Source organism: Lynx rufus, unplaced genomic scaffold (assembly GCF_022079265.1).
Source record: "Lynx rufus isolate CCGP_SWC_20201006 ecotype Redwood Valley unplaced genomic scaffold, mLynRuf1.p SCAF_2, whole genome shotgun sequence".
Taxonomy (NCBI): domain Eukaryota; kingdom Metazoa; phylum Chordata; class Mammalia; order Carnivora; family Felidae; genus Lynx; species Lynx rufus.
This window is the reverse complement of record NW_025814834.1, coordinates 40,400,307-40,422,606: the sequence shown is the minus strand read 5'-3', so window position 1 is coordinate 40,422,606 and position 22,300 is coordinate 40,400,307.

Here is a 22,300-nt window from a genome sequence, read left to right as displayed (position 1 = left end):
ACAGTTCATGAGTTTGAGCCCTTCATTGGGTTCTGTGCTGATAGTGTTGAGCCTGCTTGGGATTCTCTCTCTCTCTCTGCTCCCCCCACCTCTTCTCTCTCCCTCAAAATAAATTTAAAAAATAAACATTAAAAAATTAAAAATTGGAAATATTAGTTCAGAGGGTGGAAATGCCATAAAGTTTTAAAAACAAATTTCTCTGCAGAGTGTATATCAATTGACATTCTCACTGGAGATAAATGAGTGCCTCATTTCACATGCAGTTGCTAAAACTACAAATTATCATTCATTATTATTATTACTCTGAGAGATGAAAAATTATTTCATAATGTTGCTTTGAGAATACTTGATTGCTAGTAAAGGTGGAACATATTTTCATATGCTTAGTGGCCATTTGCATTCCTTGTATTTTGAGTTGTTTGTTTTTTTCTTTACCTATTTTTCACCTAACCGTTTTAAAATTAAGGTATCTTAATTAATATACTACAAAACAGACAGAGTTTAAATACTCAGCCAAATCAATTTGAGCAGTTGTATCCATGTGTGTAACCATGAGGCAAAATAAGGTATAGATCACTTATTTCCATCATACCCTTAAGTTTCATGTCTCTTTCCAACCACAAGTGCTTCTTCTCAGAACATTTTGATATCTCTCATTTTAGATTAGTTTTTTCTGTTGCTAAGACTTTATATATCAATGGAATCATACAGTACACATGGTATCTGGATTCCTTGAGTTAATAAGTTCAATATTTGGCCATGTTGCATATCAATAGTTCAATCTTTTTTGTTTCTTATTAGTATTCCATTGTATGAACAGCATTTTGTTTTTATGCATACCACTACTGATGACCCATATTACCCAATATTTTTGACTATCACGAATGTGACTTCCATGAAAACTATTGTGCAAATTCTTTTGTGGATTTATATTTTCAATTCCCTTAGCTAAATATCGAGGACAGGAATTACTTGCTCATACTGTAAAACATATGTTTCATTTCATTTAAAAATCGCAAAACAGTTTTCCAAAGTGATTAAACCATTTTAAAGTTCCACTAGCAATGTCTGAGAGGGCAGCTGCTCCCTACGCCCACAAATATTTAATGCTTTGGGTTTTCTTTATATTAGCCATTGTAGTCAGTGTGAAATGATAGCTCACTGTAATTTTAATTTATATTTCCCTGGAGGATCTTTCTGTGATTATTGACCATGTATCTTCTCTTTTTAAACAAGCTAAGTGTTTTTGTAAAGAAAACACTTTAATTGGTAAAGTTTGGGCCCATTTTTAAAAACTAGAAGCCTGAGGCGCCTGGGTGGCTCAGTCGGTTAAGTGACCGACTTCAGCTCAGGTCACGATCTCACGTTCCGTGAGTTCGAGCCCTGCGTTGGGCTCTGGGCTGATGGCTCAGAGACTGGAGCCTGCTTCCGGTTCTGTGTCTCCCTCTCTCTCTGCCCCTCCCCTGTTCATGCTCTGTCTCTCTCTGTCTCAAAATAAATAAACGTTAAAAAAAATTTTTTTAAAAAATAAAAACTGGAAACTCATCTTTTAATTGCTAATTGGTAAGAGCTCTTGGTATATTCTTGATAAAAGTCCTTCGTTGCACATATGTATTGCAAATAATTTTTCCCTGTTGTGGCTTACATATTCATTTTCTTAATTATGTTTCTTGATAAACAGAAATTTTCAATTTTATTGATGTCCAACTTACGTATTTATTATTGTTAGTGATTCTAGTGTATTTGTTCAAGAAGCATTTTCTTACCCCAGAGGAGAAAAGTGTTGTTTTAGATTTTCTTCTGGAAGTTTCATAATTCGGTGTTTACAGTTTGGTCAATGTTTCAAGTTATGTTTATGTGTTGAATGATAAAGAGATCAGTTTTGTTTTGTTTTTCAGATGAAAATCCAATTATTCTAGCAACATGGTTAATAGGGAGAAAATGTTTGCAAATCATATAGCTGACAAAAACCTCAGCCTGGAGTATCAAACAGTCTTAAAACTTAATAGTAATAAACAATCCAATTAGTAGATAGGCAAAAGACATGAGATATTTTACCAAAGAGGTTATAAGATGGCAAATAAGCTCATGAAATGATGCTTGACATCACTAGCCACTACAGAAATACAAATTATGATCACAGTAAGTTATCACTACATACTTATGAGGATGGTTAAATGTTTTTAAAAAATGACATACCAAGTTATGGTGAGGATGTGGAGAAATGAGGTCTTTCATACATTGTGGAAATGTAGGATGGTATAGTCAATCTTGAAAACTGTATGGCAGTTTCTTAAAAAAAATAAACACATATTTATCATATCATCCAGCAATCACCTCCTAGGCATCTACTTCAGAAAAATAAAAACTTACACTCATAGAAACCATGTCCATGTTTGTTCAAGGCAGCTTTATTTGCAATGGCAAAAAACTAGAAACAACCAAAACATCCTTCAACAGATGAATGGTTAAAATGAAACATACAAAACAAAAACAATCTGTGGTTCAGGTGTACCTTGAAGTAATATTCAGCAATAAATACTACTCCCTCAAAAAATAAAAGCAAAAAAAAACAAAAAAAACAAAACCAACAACACGTAACAGCTTGAGTAGATCTCAAGGGGATTATGCTGAGTGAAAAAAGTCAATATCAAAAGGTCATATACTATATAATTTACATAACATTTTCCAAATGACACAATTGATAGATCTGATGAACAGATTTGTAGTTACCAGGGATGAGAGATGGTAGAGAGAAAAGAGTGCCTATAAATAAGTAACACTGAGATCTTTCTGGAAATGGGATATTTGTATCCACGGTGGTGATTCTAAAAATGTACACGTGATAAAATGACATAGAACTACACACATACTTCATGCCAGTGTCAAACTCGCGGTTTTCATACTGTACTATAAGTATTCTAAAGGTAACCAATGGAAGAGACCAGGAGAAGCAGGAAGAAGTAGAACTAGGTCGTCTCTGTACTATCTTTGCAATTTCCTGTGGACATATAATATTTCAACTAAAAGACTTTCCTTATGCCATTGTATTTGCTTGGCTCCTTGTTGAAAATCAGTTGGCCATATATGTGAGGGTTTATTTCTTGACTCTCTAGTGTATTCTACTGGCTTATTTGTCTATCCTTAAGCTAATACCTCATTAAATAGGATAAAGTTGTTTTATTGCCTGACTGGAACTCTGCTTTTCTTCAGGGAAACATGGGTAGCTGGTTTCGACTGTTTTGTCAAACGGTTCAGAGTAGTAACCAGATAAAGTCTGTGTGTTAAGCAACTCACCAATGATGGTGATGTACTGTTTAATCTTAAATTCCTTTTGTGACGTCCATTCAATGGCTTTCAACTGGCAAACACAGCATAGTTACGTGACCAGAACATTTATAAAAGACCTCACTGAAAATTTCTACCTTGGGCTCTCCTGAAGCCAAGATCATTACAAAAATCTTGATGGTTTATTCTTTTCTTGTTTCAAGTTTTTATTTAAATTCTAGTTAGTTAACATATAGTGTAATATTGGTTTCAGGAGTAGATTTAGTGGTTCATCACTGATACATATAATACCCAGTGTTAATCACAAGTGTCCTCCTTAATACCGCTCACCATGTAGCCCATCCCCCACCCACCTCCCCTCCATCAACCCTGAGTTTGTTCATTGTAGTTGTCTCATACACTTTGCCTCCTACTCTTTTTAATCCCCTCCACTATGTTCACCTGTTTTGTTTCTTAAATTCCACATGAGTGAAATCATATGGTATTTACCCTTCTCTGACTGACTTATTTCGCTTATCACAATACTGAGACCAAGTGTACCTTTGTGTAAGAAGTTGGGGGATCTATATCTAGAAGTCTCTCAAGCCCAATGCTTGTCTGCATTCTCTATTCCTTACTCTATCACATACTTTGCCTTTATATGCTATATACTCTTTGATGACCTGTCAGTCATTCAAATATTCAAAGATGAGTAATCTTCAAAACAGTTTCTGTATCACTACTGCAGCTTTATGATTTAGTACTAAAATCATATAGTATCTCCAACTTCATTTTATTTCAAAATTGCTTTGGTATTCTATATCCTATAAATTTACAAGTAAATTTTAAAAACAGGTTGTCAATTATTTTTTTAAATATCTGCAGAAAGTTTTATAGATCTATTTTGAGGGAATCTTATATTACTTTTTCCAATCCATAAACATGATAAATATCTCTATTTATACAGGTCTTCAATTTTTCTCAAAAAGACTTTATAGTTTAAATTTAGAAGTTTTGATGATATTTTATTTTTTCTAAGGTGTATGATGTCATTTTTTGGTGTTATTTTTTGGTGTTAAAATGTTAAAAATTTTTGTTTTCCAATTGTTCATTACTAACATAAAGAAATACAATCAACTTTTATATTATATTGAATCTGCATCTTGATACATTCAACTAGTAGTTCTGATTTTTGTTCCAAAATATCACAGGGTTCAGCATGTAAACAATTATGGTATCTGGAAAAATTAGTTTTAAATTTTTTCTTCCCAAACTGATTGTCTCTCTTTTTCCCTTGCCTTATTATACTTCTAGAACGTTTAGAATAATGTTGAGTGAAATTGGTAAAAGCACAGATACTTAGCAAATGCTTTATCTTATAAGACAAATTTTCAGTGTTTCTCCATTAGGCTATGCATGTACGTTAGCTCTGGATTTGTTTGACTCTGTTTGTTTTAATGAGCTTAAATATCTTGAAGAAGTTTTCTTTACATCCCAGTATGATGAGAGTTTTCAAAGGGAAGAGACACATCAAATTTTGTTAAATGCTTTTGCAGCATAATGAAATGCATGGTCTTTCATCTTTATTCTGTTAACATGGTGTTTTACATTGTTTGACTTCAACTTTTGAGTCAAACTTGCATTCCTGTGACACACCTGACTTGGTCATGATGATTTATCTTTTTTCGTGTATTGCTGAATTCAATTTGCTAATATTTTGTTGAGAATATTTACATCTGTGTTTATGCAGAATTTTAACCTATAATTCCCTTCTGTTGCATTTTTTCAGGTTTGGGTGGTATGTAAATATTAATCCATAAAGTAAATTGGGAATTCTTCACTCCTCTATTTTCTTAAAGAATTTTGAAACATTGATATTACATCTTTGTTAAATGTTTGGCACAATTCATTGATGAAGCCATCTGGACCTGGATATCTTTTTGTGAAAAAGGTTATGACTGTAAACTCTGTTAGTTTAATAACTAGGAGGCTCTTTGGGTTTTGGTGTTTCTTCTATGTCAGTATTAGTAATGTATGTCTTGATGGTTTTGTACATATATATATTGTCAAACATGTTGGTATAAAGTTTTCTGCAATATTCCTGTATCATTTTGAAATTTCTATAGGATTTCTGTGTACGTTCTCTTTCGGATTACTGATATTGATAATAACTTGTGCTTTCCCAATGTTTTTCTTAATCATCTTTTAAGATTTAGCACCTTATCAATCTTTTCAAATAACTAACTTTTAGTATTGTTGATTTCCTCTCGTGTCAATTTTCTATTTTCTTTATTTGTACTCTTTAAATAATTTCCTTTCCTTTATTTACTTAGGCTTTGATTTGCTCTTCTTTTTCTAGCTTCTTGAACTGACAGCTGAGGTCATAATTTTTATATGTGTACTCTTTTCTAATACAAATGTTTAAAGTTTATATCTTCTAACTATTGCTTTCATTGCATCGCACATATTTTAATGTTATGTTTCAGTTATTACCATTCAGTTCACAATAATTGCAAGTTTCTCTTCTAAAATTTTTTGAACTTTGGGTAATTTAGAAGTGTATGTTTGTTCAAATATCTGAGGATATTTAGGTATCCTGTTAATATTGATTTCTAATCTAATAATTTTATAGTTAGAATACTATGTGTGATTTTATTTTCTAAAGGTATTTATTAATACCTGCTTTATTGGCCAGCATATAATCTATCCTGATGAATGTTCTATGTATATTTGAGAAGAAAGTGTGTTTTCTACAGCTTTTGAGGAAAATATTTCATAAGTATCTACTATATCAAGTCGGTCAATGATGTTGTTTATACATTCTCTATTTTCTAAATTTTGATTAACTTATTTTATTAATATATGGGAAATATACATTATAAATTTCTAATTATAGCTGAGGACAACTCCATTTTTTAATTTCTTATAATTGCTGTTTCAGGTATTTTAAACTTTGTTTTTATTTACAATGAGAATTAAGAATATTTTGTTTATTGTTTTTCTTTTACCATTAAAAAATGTCATTTTTTGTCTCTAGTTAATATTTTGTCTGATATTACTATAAATCTAACAGCTTTATATGCTGTTTGCATAGTAAATCCTTTTTCACCATTTTACTTTTAACTTATCTGTGTCTTATGACAGTTTCTTGTAAAGCACATAAGCTTAGGTCTTGATTTTTTAGCCAGACTGAAAGATTCTGCCTCTTAAGTGGAATATTTACTCCCTTTACATTTTATAGATTTACTGATATAATTAGAATCGAGTCCCCTAATTTGCTCTTTTTTCCAATTTTCCAATTTGTTTATTGTCCATCTTGTCCTCCTTCACTGCCATTTTTCTTTGGATATGTTGATAGTTATTTAATTTGAATTTTATCTCTGCTAATGATGTTTTCCGTAGTTATTCTAGAACAGGATTTCTCAACTTCAGCACTATTGAAATTTTGGACTGGGTTATTATTTGTTGTGAGGAGGCTGTTTTATGCACTACAGGATGTTTATAAATACACCTTGTAAATGCCAATATTATTCCATCCTAGTTGTGATAACCAGAAATGTCTCCAAGCATTGTCAAATATCCGTCTGGGGGATAAACAGCACCCAATTGAGAAGCATTGTTCTAAATATTACAATATTCATTTTTACCTGATCATAGTTCATTACTGTCATACTATTTCAAACCAGTATAAGAGACTGTGTATAGTCTAACTCCATTTTCTCACCTCTGCTCTTTAAGGATTTGTTTATATAATGTGATTTTCTATTCGGAAATAAACAATCCAATATATTGTCTTTTTTATATTATTAACTATTATTTATTATTCCTGCTTTAATTAGTCAAGAGTCATTTAAAGATAAACACACACACACAGAAACACACACATACACACACACACACACATGATTTAACTATCTACCAAATATACACCATTCCTGGGGTTTTTTCCTCTGAAGATCTTATGTTCAATTGATTTGATAACATTTCCCTTCAACCTAAAGAAAGTGATTTTTTTGTTTTGTTTTGTTTTGTTTTGTTTTTAGCATTTCTTATAGTTCAGTCTGCTAGGCATGAATTTTCTTAGCTATAGTATTCCATTCTGAAAATGTATTATCTTAGCTCTAGTCTCTCTCAGAATAACTTTATATTATCTTCATTTCTAAAGAACATTTCTGAATATAAATTTCTAGATTGACAGCTTCTCCTCTACATCAGCATTTAAAAAATGTCATTCCATTGTTTTCTGCCTTCCATTACTTCTAGTGAGAAGTTAGCCATTATTAATAGCATCATTCCTGTCTCTATTATGCATTTTATAGCCATTGGCTGCTCTTATAATTTTCTCTTTTTCTTTAAATTTTTGGTAGTTTGACTATAAAATGCTTGAGTGTGGTTACTTGTGGGTTTGTTTATCTGTTCCATTTATTGTGCTTTGGTTTTGCTGAGGTCCTTTATTCTGTAGGTTGCTGTTCTCTTTCATTCTGGGAATATTTTTGCCATTATTTCTTCAACTTTTATTCTTTCCCTCTGTATTTTTGAGCCTCTAATTACATTCTTAGACATTTTGGTATTATCACACAAATCTTGAATGCATTATTTTTCTCTACTATTTTTTAGGGTTTTTTTCTCTTTGAATTTCAGTTTGGATTCTTTCTACTGAACTGTGTTCAAGTTCACTGATACTTTCCTCTGATGCATCTAGTTTGTTTTTAGCCCGCTTTCATGAATCTTTCTTTTCCTGAAATCATATTTTACATTTCTAGAATTTTATTACACTTTCAAGACTTGTAAAATTTCCCATGTCTTCATGAAACTTTCCTCTTCATACTTTATCATATTCACTTTAAAGTCCCTGTTTGATGATGTCAACATCTAATCCTCTCTGACATTAATTTTATTGATTATTTCCTCCCCTGACAATGAGCTATTGTTTCTTGATTTTAATGTGTCTGATAATTACTGATCGCATGTCAAATACTCTGTGAAAAATAACAGCAGAATCTAAAATAAACAATATTTATCTCCACAAATAAACAAGCTCATTTTAGTCTCAGGTTGCTAGTATGGGTGCTCAGTCAGTAAAATCTATGACTGAGTTTGTTCTGGACTTTGTTAAAACTCTAATTTATTTAAACGTAGTAATAACTTCAAATGCTTTGAAGACAAAATCAGTACTTTTATTTCCAACAGGTCCTGATATCTAAACATTGGTGAGGTATGAGAGACATACCTCTTCTTTACAGCCCAGGCTCAGAGAATCTAATTGACCAGCTCAGGTTTACATAGTTAATAATTTATAAACCAAAACTCTGAACTCTCTTATTTTCACACACAGCAAACACTTACAGCTTCAGATAAATAAAGAAACTTATACAGCTTGGAAAAATACCCGAGACTCTGTTATAAGCCTGCTACATAAAGACAGGTGGTATACTTCCAAGACTGGTGAGAAGAAATGCAAAGAAAACAATGGATTGCAAAATGTAAGATGTGATATGTGACACTTCGGAGCAGATCATTTAGATTATTAAAATTTGATTAAATCTAAAGAATTATAAACTATATTTTATCTTTAAGTGTCTATTTCTTGTCATAATATTTTCTCTGTTATGTAGACCCAAGTTATTGACTTCAGAAGTAGGCAGATCAGAGGTAAAATATGTCATTATTATCTTAACTCTCCTTCAACTCCAGTTTTTTAGTACCCATATGATTTCTTTTTTCAACTTCCTTAAAGTTTCCATCAAAATTTTCATTTATTTGCTTTAGGACTGGTTGTTTGAAGTGCTAGATATGACTTGGTTTGCATTCTTCCCCACTTGTGCTTCTTTTTTAATTTCCATCTTTCTATATCCCTTTAATCTTAGCCTGATCAACTAGTGCAATTAAGAAATTTCAGTACCTCAAATATTTGTGTCAGGAATTCATTGCCAGTTTTGCTATAAATTTGACAAAAAACATTAATATCATTTTAGCCCTTCCACTAAGTGCCTGAGCAATGATCTGAAGTTAACACATAAAGAACAAATTCTTCTTTGAAAAACTAAATTTAAAATTTTGTCAATCGTGTATACATACATTATTTATAGATTTAAAACATTTGAAGAAACAAATCTATATGATTAAAAATATGAGGTATATTTTGTTTAAATGTTTTTAAAATAATAATATTTTAAGCTTAGTTCTTACACAAAATTATAATTGAAAGTGTGTTGTACTTTATTATACAAGCATCTAGCAACACCATTTGCCTAGTAACAGTGTATTCAAATTCAGTTTTTAAAACTTCATTATTATTATACTCATATGAAAATATTTTAGACAATTCTGAGCTCCAAGCTTTATTCTAGACTAGTTAAATTAGAATTGTTGATGTAAGGATCAGGCACTGGTAATTGTTTAAAGTCCAGATTATTCTATGTGCAACCTGGGTTGGGACCATTGCTCCAATTTATTCAAGGGAAAATCCTTGCAGAATCAAACTTATAAATGTACAACACCAATCACATTTTTGCATCATACTTTCTTGATTTGTTAGTGTTAATGCTACGTGAGATTGGTTAGTTTAAGCTAACTTTCAAGTTGAAATGTATTTGACAAACTGAGACGAATAAGAGTTTAATTGGTTACCCATGGTAATGTATTTTACTAAAGATATCTAAAGCCAAGAGAGTAACACTCTGGGTTCAATATGAAGAACCAGAGTAAGCCCACTTGAAGATACCTGAGGACTTAGAATACTACAACAATTTTCTCTCATACCACTAATTCATATTATATACTTGTCACCCTCTCATCGTATTTAGACTATAGCTATAGTTTATAATCTATGGTCAGCACTATGATTAACTTATCTCTTTTAATCTACATAATAGTGAGTCATGTATTATTATTTCCAACACTTAGAGTTAAAGAAACAGAGGGTTAAAGAGATGAAATTCTTATCCAAGATTTCACAATAGTGAAAGGCCAAGTACTTGGACTTCAAAGCCTGTATTGGTAAACACTCTAATGGATAATCTAATACACATGATCTATAAAACAGTATAATCTTCCAAGATATATAATTAAAATTTTTTCCATGAGGAATAAGAGTTCTTAGATAAAATATGTGCAGTGCAGTGATAATTACATGGTAAATAACTGATAAATACTTCTTGGTCAGCTAATAAAGATGTGTGCGATTACTAGAAAATAAATAAAAAGGAAGAATTTAGTATCACATTTAATACAGTAATAAGTATGGCAAACAGATTTGTCTTGTTATGGTTGTTTTTTTTTATTTGTGTTGGCTTTTGTTTTTTCCCCATTAGAAAACTATAGCTTCCTTTGTGTACATGAAATTGACATGTATTATGTATTAACTTACAGGCCAGCATCTCAGCTCAGATCGCATGTAACGGCAACATTTTTGCCATTATATAATGTAAATTAAAAAATGTATTTTCTCACTTAGATAATGCAACTTTTATAGCCTCTTATCAAAGTAATATGTAATACAAATCATATCCATTAAGATTGCCCAAACATATAGGATTTACAGGAGTAACTATTCATATTTTTCAATGTTACATCATTTCCCCCTTTATCTATGATTATCTTTGTTTGCTATACAATATTCTTATTCAGAACAGTCACTCAAATTGGCACTAGCCACAGAGTGGCAAGACCCACCCTCAGAGGATCAGGGCGGGTCCACACCAAGCTGGGTCTCTAAAATTTGGGAGATTTGAAACCCAGCCAGCAGGCCTCAGATAGAACACAGGAGCACTGTGCCACAGTGTGGGCATATGGTTCAGACACAGACAGGGTGAAGTCAGAGGTCTGAGGGATGCCCATGACACGCAAGCGGAGATTGTTTGCTCTTTTCTGAGGGCTTCCCGAACAACACGGGGTGCAAACTTCTCTCTCCACAGATAAGACGGGGGGCTGACATTATTATCTCCCCCCCACCCATCAGCACAGACCTCAGTGAGCAGCACAGTGCCCACAGTGGAGGAATGAGTCACTTACACCAAGTCTAACTCCACTGTACTCTGCAGATTTTTTTTTTTTATTAGAGCAAGTGTGCTAAGAGCCACAGCAGCAGTGGGCCCTTCTCTTAGAAGACCAGCTCAACCTCATCCTCACCCGTACATGTACCAAGTTTACTGACCATAGAGTGCTGTAAAGCTTTAGCTCTAGGGGAAATAGGATCTAGCCTCTTTTAACAAACAGACCAAAACACACATAGTTAAAACTCACCACACTATGGACAAGGTCCAAACACTCCCCACTGCAGGCAAGGAGAAACTCTGCAGAGGACTGAGAGAAAGAGCAGCCAAAACACAACAGCAGAGGGCACACAACATTCACCAGAAATACTTTCTGAAGTGCCAGGCCCTGGACAGTAAATGGCCTCTTCTTAATATAGTCATTACTCTCAGGAGCAGGAAACATAACAGCCTTTCCTAACACAGAGAAGACAGAGACCTAGACAAAATGCCAAGATGGAGGAATCCATCCCAAAAGAAAGAACAAGAAGAGGTCATGGCTAGGGATCTAATGGAAACTATAAGTAATATGTGTGAACCAGAATTTAAAACAACCAGCATAAAGGATACTAGCTGGGCTTGAACAAAGCAGAGAAAACACCAGGGAGTCCCTTACTGCAGAGATAAAAGACTTAAGAGCTAGTCAGGATGAAATATAAAAAAAAAAATGCTGTAACTGAGATTTGAGACAGACTTGAGGCAAAGAACACAAGGATGGAAGAAGTAGAAGAACAAGTAATTGATATAGAAGATAAAATTAAGGAAAATAATAAAGCTGAAAATAAGAGGGAAAGAAAAATATTGTATCATGAATATTGATTTAGGGAATTCAGTAACTCCATAAAGCATAATAATATTCATATCACAGGAATACAAAAAGAAAAAGAGAGGGTAAAGGAGCAGAAGGTTATAAATGAGCAAATTATAGCTGAAAACTTCCCTAATCTGCAGAAGGAAACAGACATCCAAATCTAGGAGGCACATACAATTCCCAGAAAAATCAACAAAAGGAGACCAACACCTAGACACATCATAGTAAAACTGGCAAAATACAGAGATGAGGAAAAATTCCTGAAAGCAGCAAGGGAAGATAAATCCCTAATCTACAAGGGAAGACAAATAAGGTCAGAAGCAGACCTACCCACAGAAACCTGGCAGGCCAGAAGGGAGTGGCATGATATATTCAACTTGCTGAATAAGAAAAAAAATATGTAGCCTAGAATACTTTATCCAGAAAATCTGTCATTCAGAATAGAAGAAGAGATAAAGAGTTTTTTAGACAAACAAAAACTAAAGGAATTCATGCCCATCAAGCCAGCCCTGCAAGAAAATATAGGGAGGACTCTTTAAGTGGAAAAGAAATACCAAAAGGAACAAAGACTAGAAAATAACTGAGAAAATCTCCAGAAACACTGACTTTACAGGTAACACAATGACACTAAATTCATATCTTTCAATAATCACTCTGAATGTAAATAGATTAAATGCTCCAATCAAAAGACATAGGCTTTTAGAATGGATAAAATAACAAGACCCATCTATATGCTGCCTACAAAAGACTCATTTTAGACCTGAAAATACATACAGATTGAAAGTTAAGGGATGGAGAAGGATCTACCATGCTAATGGACATCAAAAGAAAGCTGGAGTAGCCATACTGATATCACACAAACTAGATTTTAAAACAAAGACTGTAACAAGAGATGATGAAGGGCACTATATCACAATAAAGGGTCAAAACCACAAAAAGGTCGAACAATTGTTAATATTATGTTCCCAACATGGAAGAACCCAAATATATAAATCAATTAATAAGAAACATAAAGAAATTCATTGATACTAGCACAATAAAATTAGGAGACTTTAACACCACACTTAAAGCAATGGACAGATCACCCAAGCAGAAAATGAATAAAGAAACAATGGCATTAAATGACACACTGGCCCAGGTGGACATAACAGATATATTCAGAACGTTTCATTCGAAAGCAGCAGAATACACATTTTTTTCTGAGTGCACATAGAACATTCTCCAGAATATATCACATCATGGGTCATAAATCAGGCCTCAACAAATACAAAAAGAAATATATAAAAAATATATAAGGAATTTTATAATCTACTTTTCCCACAAGTTAAGGGGACACAGTGAAGAATTTTACATACACATACACTCATAGATAAAACAGGCATAAACTTGAACTCTGCTGTGAAAATGGGGTATATTGTCACATCCTAATCATAGATACTATACAGTGTTAAATAGTGAATCTTTAAATGCATATTTCCCTTTTTTCAACTATGAGCATTTATATACCAGGGAATACTATAAATGCTGGGAATACTGATATATGACTTAGTCCTTGTATTCTTTGCTTACTTCTTGTGACACATTGTGTTACCTCTTACATAAAAGATCCCCAAGACAAAGTGAAACTCCTCTTCAGTGTTCACCTAGTCCATTTGTACATATCCACATGAACACTGATTGACATTACTACAGTCTTTTAACATCTTATAACATGTATTTTATCCTAGCTTAAAACTTACACTCTTACTGAAGGCCTGGAATATTGTAGGTGTCTTTTACCTAAATATCCTCAGATACAAAGTGTCTTTATGTGTTCATTTGTAATCATTAATCAGGGTGTACATATGTTCAACACACCTGATTTTAGCCAAAAGGCAAGGAAGCTTTATATACATTTATTCAAAAGTTTCTCATGTTTACAATTACTTTATTGTATTCCTTTGGAAGCTACTTGAAAGTAAAGAACATAATTCTGATAATCTAGTCCTTCTGTAATAAAGGTTGTTATAAGACTGCAAAAATTCATAAAAGCCACTGGTTCTGATCATATCAATTACTTCTGACAGTGTACTGTTAATCTGCCACTTGTGAAATAATTGTTGACAGAACTTCAGGAAAAGGCCTTGCATTTACCATTAAAAAAAAAGGATCAGATACGAACTTTGTGAAATCTGTTCTTCTTCTCTACTCAGTGTTACGTATATTCCTAAAATTTCTAATAGAAGAATCTCAGGTTAGTAGGTGGACAGAGCAGTATATCTGACAGTCAGGAGATGAGATATTTGAGGAGAGATGAAAACTTCCTTCACAAGGCACCCAGAACACAACATGCTCCTACTTTGCTTCCCACCTCCCTAGCCATTTCTCTTCATGCCCTTTGCTGGTTGACAGCATCTCATCAGCTTCAAAATATTGAAGCGTCATCAATCTCAGCCAATGGACTGTGTATCTCACACAGTCCTTCGTTCACACCACCCAGCTCCACGTTCTCACACCCTTCAGGTCTTTAGGAGGATTTTCTTAAAGTCCTTATTTACTAAAATACTTTAAAATTTAACTGCCCCCCTGCAATGTCTCTGTTTTGTCTTAATTCTCTTCATCCTTTTTTTTTTATGTCACCATCTGATATATTATAAATTGTACCTTTATTTCAAAACTATCTCTCTTCCTCAATTCTTTTGATATTTTGCTATTCATATCCTAGCATCTACTATCTTCTCCAATAGTAGCTATTAAATGTTGAGTGAGCCTTTCAGTTCTTCTTAAAAAGCACTGTACATTGTCTGAATCAGTGTTCGCATACAAGGACATGCCTGAAGCCAGCCCTGAACCCATTTCAAATCAAAAACTCTTTCTGCCCATTCTTTAAGTCATGTGTATTATAAAACTCAAGAAAAGGACATTCTTTCCTTTTACCTGACATTTGAGGAATTTGAAACAATGTCTGGGCTTACAAAAATCTAGTCCAGATTTTCCCAGAATAACATTATTGGCAGGAATTCTTAGAAACATGGTTTTTGTTGTATTTATATTGCATTGCCAATTCATTTTGTGGACAACAAAGGCAATGAAATGAAAATACAGGATTATAATCACAGAGGTCACAGAGTTACTATAATAAACTACTAAAATTAATACAATGGTGAAAGACCCAGACCAGCCAACATAATATTGAATAAGAACAGAGTTGAAGATGACACTTCCTGACTTCAAGACTTACTATAAAGCTATAGAATTCAAGACAGTGTGGTCCTGGTAAAAGAACCGTCAAATAGATCAATGGAACAGAATAATATTTCAGAAATAGACCCACCTTACATAGTCAACTGATCTTTGACAAAGGAATAAAGCCAGTACAATGAAGCAAAGATAGACTTTTCAAGAATGGTGTTGGAATAGGCATCCACATAAAAAAAAAAAAAAAGAATCCTGTCACAGAACTTACACATTTCACAAAAATTATCTCAATATGGATCATAGACCTAAATTTGAAATGTAAAAGTATAAAAGTCCAGAAGATGACATAGGAAAAAACCTGGATGACCTCGGATATGGTGACAACTTTTTAGATACAACACCAAGACCCAACCCTTGAAAGAAATAGTTAACAAGCTAGACTTTGTTAAAATTAAAAATGTTTCCTCTACTAAAGGCATTTTCAAGAGAATTAAGGAAGAGAAACCACGTACTGGGAGAAAATACCTGCAAAAGACACATCTTATTAAGGAATGCCATCCATAATATACAAAGATCTCTTAAAACTCATCAATAAGAAAATAACCAATAAAAATTAAAAATTTGACAGATATCTCACCAAAGAAGATATACAAATGGCAAATAAGAATATTAAAAGACGGTCAACATCATATGTGATCAGGAAAACGCAAATTAAAACAATGAGACTACAAACATATTAAAATGGCCAAAATCTGGAACAATGACAAAAACAAAATGCTGGTGAACATGTAGAGCAATAAGAACACTCTTTTATTCCTGGCGGGAATGCACAATGGTATAGTCACTTTGGAAGAGTTTATTGGTTTCTTACAAAACTAAACATACCCTCACCAAATAATCTAGCAACCCTGTTCCTTGGCATTTACCTAAAGGAATTGAAAACTATGTCTACTCAAAAATCTGCACAAGGATGTTTACAGCAGTACTATTCATAATTGCCCAAACTTGGAAGCAACCAGATGTCCTTCCATAAGTGAATGGGTAAATAAACTGTGGTGTATTCAAATAATGGAACATTACTCAGCACTTAAAAAAAAAAAAAAGAGCTAACAAGCCATGAAAAGGCTTGAAGGAAACTTAAATGCATATTAGTAAGTGAAAGAAGCCAATGTAAGATTCCAACTATATGACAGTCTGGAAAAGCCAAAACCATGGAGACAGTAAAGAATTCAGTGGTCCAAGAGGTGTGGGGAGAAAGGTATGAATAGCCTGAGTACAGGGGATTTTTAGGGCCACAAAACTACTCTGTATATACTGTACATAGTAGCAGAGGCAACCGTTTCTCAAACCAAAAATAAAAGATAAAATGAAAACGTCTTCAAGAAATGAAAATCAATTAAAACTCTGTGTGGCAACTAAGGTAAAAATTAATAGGATGGTGTCATACACACGATAAATACCACTGAACGAATTACATAATAACTAGATTAAATAAACCTATTATTCTCTATCTTCAGCAACTAAAAATATCTATCACACTAGTTTCTGGTCTTTTATTCACTGTTAAAATTCTTACATTAAAAAAATATCTGTTGTATACAAGTACTGTTATTAAATCATTCTTTAAAACTATTTGGGGAAGAAAGAGGATAATGTAAACTATGGACTTGGGGTGACTGTGATGTGTCAAAGTAAGTTGATCACTTGTAGCCTATGCACCACTCCGGTGGGGATCTTGATAATGAGGAAGGCTGTGAATATCTGGGGATAGGAAATATATAGAAAATCTCTGTAATCTCCTCTCAAGTTTGCTGTGAACCTAAAATTGCAAAAAAAAAAAAGAAAAAAAAAAAAGAGAAAACAACACCAACACAAATTCTTTTAAAAAAACTAATTAAATAATTCAATAGAACCAGATTTAAAGATTCTGAATTGAATTAGCTAAATTTATGAGGCCAGGTCTATCCCAAACAAATGTGTAAATTATAATTATATTTTGCATTGGGAGAGTGCAGAGTGGGAGGGGAGGGAAACCATTCAACTTGTTTTAACTGAAAATGCAAATGACTAGGAGAAACACCTACCAAATTCTAATTACTAGAGATGGTGAAATTGTGATGATTTCCTAGAGGGCCAAGGAATTAAAGTGATTTCTTGACAGTAGATGTTCTCTCTCAATATGTGTAGTATTGTTTTTTTACATGATATCTTACTGCAATCAGCATTTCTAATTCTTTAAGTTGAAACCAAAGTCAACCTAATCTTAAGTAAGGTACTAAATTAGTGCTTTTTTATATGATTTATATGTTTATATGTTTAACTGTCATGTGTGTTTGTTTTAGTAACTATTAAAAAGCTTCATATCTACTAATCTGATGAGCACAAATGATCACCCAAGCAAAGCAGTCCCACTATGTTTTCCCTGAGAGAACTTTAGGAGGTCCCTGAACAATAATATACAAAGGAAAGATACTTTTACTGCCCAGTTCCTCAAAGTTGGTTGTGTTCTTGACATATTCAATAAATCAATACTTGGCAGGCTTTAGTGCATGTCTATTTTCTTAGAATATCATTACCATTAACCTTTATACTTCTACTTTTTTTTAATGTTTTATTTTTGAGAGAAAAAGAGCGAGAGCAGGGAGAGGCAGAGAGAGAGGGAGACACAGAATCTGAAGTAGGCTCCAGGCTCCGAGCTGTCAGCATAGAACCCGACTCAGGGCTCTAACCTATGGACAGTGAGATCATGACCTGAACTGAAGTCGGACGCTCAACCAACTGAGCCACCCAGGCACCCCTCTATACTTCTATTTTTTAACCACATTCAAGCAGTGAACATGTCCTTCATAGGTCTCTAATCAGATTTTAGACTTCTGAGCTATGCCAGTGGAATGCTGAATGTTTATCACATTTTTTTATGCTTCTACTCAATCCCACACTATTTGCCAATACACAAACATAAGGGTTTTCTGTTCAAAGTCCAAATTTTTGGCTCCATAAGGCTTTTAACATTATTATTTACATCTCAGAGCTTCCCACTAAACTCCTCCTTATGTCATACTAGCAAACTCTGAATGCATACTATATGCCAGCCTCTGAATTAGGTTCTGGGCACTTACAGATGAATTAGTCATGGCTTTAACCTCAAGGAACTTAATAATAATACCTTTGTTTATAAAGATCTTTCACACATTTTATTTAATCCTCACAGTGTCTTTTGATATTTTACTAATAATTACACTGTGATCTACTGATTATAATCAAAAGTGAATTAAAGTGTTGATGAAGATTTAACCTAGAGGAGATCATCACAATTTCACCATTCTGGTCACCAGAATTTGGTACAGTGTTTCTTTTATAGTCATTTGCAAGAATAAAAGAAGTTGTTTTATAATGGCATATCATTTCTAAAATAAATAATGGCTCTCCGTTTTCTCTTTTTTAATTATTTTTTAATTTTTTTTTAATAATAGACATCTATTGCATTCATGATCAGGCTTTGATATTTATTTTCTTCTCATACTCTTAGGTAGATTCTTTGTTCAGAGAAACTAAATGAAGTCACGCAGATCTAAATACTAGTGACTCTGGCCAACAAAAATAATGGACAGATTCCCTGACCTCCTATAGTCTAACAGAAATATTCCCCAATAAATTGATAACCAAGTACCATCCAAAGTTTTCCCAGGTTGGTTTCCCCACACACACAAAAATATTCTTTATGTTTTATATATTCTAGTACAAACAATGCTTTAATTATAATTTTCTCTATAAAGTAACCCAAATAAATAACATATAATTAAATCATGCTTCCATCAACATTTCTCAAATACATAATCTATTAATCTATCACTATGTCAAACATTAATAAACAATCGAGTAATCAGTATTTTTTTACTATCAACAACATTTACATAAAAATAAGTACCTGAAAGTTAAAATCATTTTACTGGCAATTTCGTTCAGATATATAAATTAAAAAATGCATTAGTGTAAACTGTCAGATCACACTAGTTTTACAGATAATTATTTTTGGATTAACAAAAAGCAAATTTATAGATTGCAAACCAAAAACAAAACAAAAAACCCAGGATAATTACATCAAGGTAAATTGACTGAAATGAGTTAGTTTGAACTTGCTTTGCCATAAAAATGAAGAAAATGGACTACAAATATTTTATTGTGCTATAAGTGAAAGCACACAGAATGCATGAGTATGTAACTTTCCTTCCTTCTGATACATGAGGATGTGTGTGAATCTATGCATGTGTGTTCATGTTTGCATATGAATCTGGCTTATTTTTTTTCTTTATCTTTCTTAAGGGAAAGCCTCTTGTTTCCCTATAACTGAAGTTGTCTCACCATAAAATAAAGGATTAGGCAATTGGTGGTAAGATTTTGATAATAGTGGTGAAATTCTCTGATCCTAAAGAGGGAGTTGCTTTTTAAAGCTTAGCCAAGATAAACAGTGGTTTGAGAAGCTGGGGTTTCAGTGTAAGAAAGACTCCACAGGCCTGCTGTTACTAAATGCAAAGCAAATACAGAAGCAGGTTGAATGCACTCCATGGGTTTTTGAAAGTAACTCGATTCATAATAAAACAGTGCTTAAAATCGTGAAACTTCCTTTTCTTTTCCTCTGGAAAAATTGCATTGAGGTTACTGAGGTATTGTTATTGTTCAAAAAACTGTTTCATAAAGAAATGTGTTAGAATCAAGCAAATAGATCAACTAGTATTATCACTTATATAAGAAAATATGTTACCATAAAAATACCCCTAGGCCTTTTTCTGACTTTGTATTACGGGCTTCTAAAATTAAAGCATGGCTCAAAGTAATACAAACAGAGCCACCCTCAAAAGGCTTTGCCTTTATTAAGTCCCCTTCTCTCCATGACAAAATTATCTTCTCCCTCCTGCCTCTAAAAAACAATCTCATCCTAGATGTTTCAACATATGCTGCCTTTCCTATCCCTCTTGGCTCTAAAAGACTGCCTAATACTAAAACATATTTCAGACTGACTCTGATGTCAGATGTCAGATTTTACTCTTTCAAAACTCACTTTGCCTGTCAATAATTCCAAGCTGATATCTAAGAGGTTTCTTTATTGGGAGTGAGAAATATTAAATGTCCAATATGAAATTGCCCCCTAGTGGAATAAATAGCTCTCATGATAACCATCTTTAAGAATATGGGTCAGGGATCCCGGAGTTAAGATGGCAGAGCAGTATGGAGACCCTGAGCTTGTCTCATCCTTAAAATTTAGTTAGATCAGCATCAAACCATTTTAAGCACCTAGGAAATTGATCTGAGGGTTAACACAACAATCTGTATAATCTGAGCCAGAAAATTTGTCAGGTATGGGGTATGGAGAGGTGAACTGGGGGGAGAGAAAAGTCACAGAGGGTAAGGAGCCATTTTCACAGAGAGAGGACAGAGAAAAAAAGAGAAAGAGGGAGAGTGTGGTGCATCAGGATAATGCAAGAAAAATAATTCCCCCAAAAGTATGTGGAGAGAGAAAAAGAGTGAAAACTCTCGCAGGGGACTGGGCAAGAAATCTATTCCCCACAGCCATTGATGGGGAGAAAGGAAGGGTTTCAACACACCTAGCATTCTATAAACAGTGAGTGGAGAGTCTAGAGCTTTGGAGCTCAGTGCCTAGTGGTGCTCTGGTGAGGAAGTAGGGTGAATCCCCAGGAGCAGGCAGTGTGATCTGAGGGGTGCATGTGCCACATGGGGAGAAGTGGTTCCCCTGTTTGGATTGCATTTGGTAGAGGCCATACTTCCTCCTTGCAGGCAAAAGTCCCAGCAGACTCTGGTGAGCTGCCACGTTTACTGATATTGGAACAAAGACACTGAAGTAAAGCAAAAGCTGGCACTGGCTATGTGTTGTGACTTATCACAAACTCTAAGCCTCTGCCACCATGCAATCGTGTGAATGTTTTCTGGGACGAGCTGGCACCCAGCCCTTGCTCAGCAAGACCCTCCCCCAGAGAATCAGAACAGTTCCAAGCCTCTGGGGTTGAACTGTTGAAATGAGAGATTTTGAAACACAGCACCATCTGAGATAAAACTTGAGGGAGGCATCACCTGGCATGCAGACAGCTTATACAAGGACAGCGTAAAAGCTGGGAGTAGACGGAAGCTAGAGACAAAAGAGGGGTACTTGATCCCATGTATGAGGGCATGAAATAACCACGACAGACTAGAGAGCTGGGTGAAGCCATTTTCAACTCTAGCCCACTCGTGGGTGCACATGTGCACACAAAGACCAACTCCAGTGAGCTAAGCAGTGCCACCAAGTGGAGAATGGGAGAATGGAATTACACCAAACCCCTCTCACCTGTGCCCTCCAGGCACTTCCCCCAGAAGACCTGCACTCAACTCTTCCACCCGCTTAGTCTACAAACTATAATGTACTGCCAAGTTTCACTTCTAGGGGAAACTGGATGAAACTTAATTTGGGTTCCATTCTGTTTGCTTGTTTGTTTGTTTTGCTTCTGTTTTTGCCTATGTTACACTCTTTTTACTTTCTCTCTTTTCTTTCTATTTATTGGATACAGAAAGAGCAAATTTTTTTTAATTTTTATTATAGCCTTTTATTTTATTTTATTCTATTTTATTATGTATTTTTTTAATTTTTAATTAAAATTTTTTTTCCTTTCTCTTTTTGCTCTTTTCTCTAAAGCTTCTCTCAACAAGCAGACTGAAACAGACCTAGGATCTAGTTTCCTTTATTTGATTTGTTTTGTTTTCAATTTTTATTTATTTTTTCTTTCTCCAAAATCACAAGACAGAGGAATTCACCCGAAAAGAAAGAACAGGAAGAAATGACAGTCAGAAATTTAATCAACACAGATATAAATAAGATGTCTAACCAGAATTTAAAACCACAATTATAAGAATACTAGCTAGGATTTAAAAAAGCATAGAAGACATCAGATAATCCTTTCTGCAGAGATAAAAGAACAAAATCTACTCAGGCCAAAATTAAAAATGCTACCTTAACCAAGAT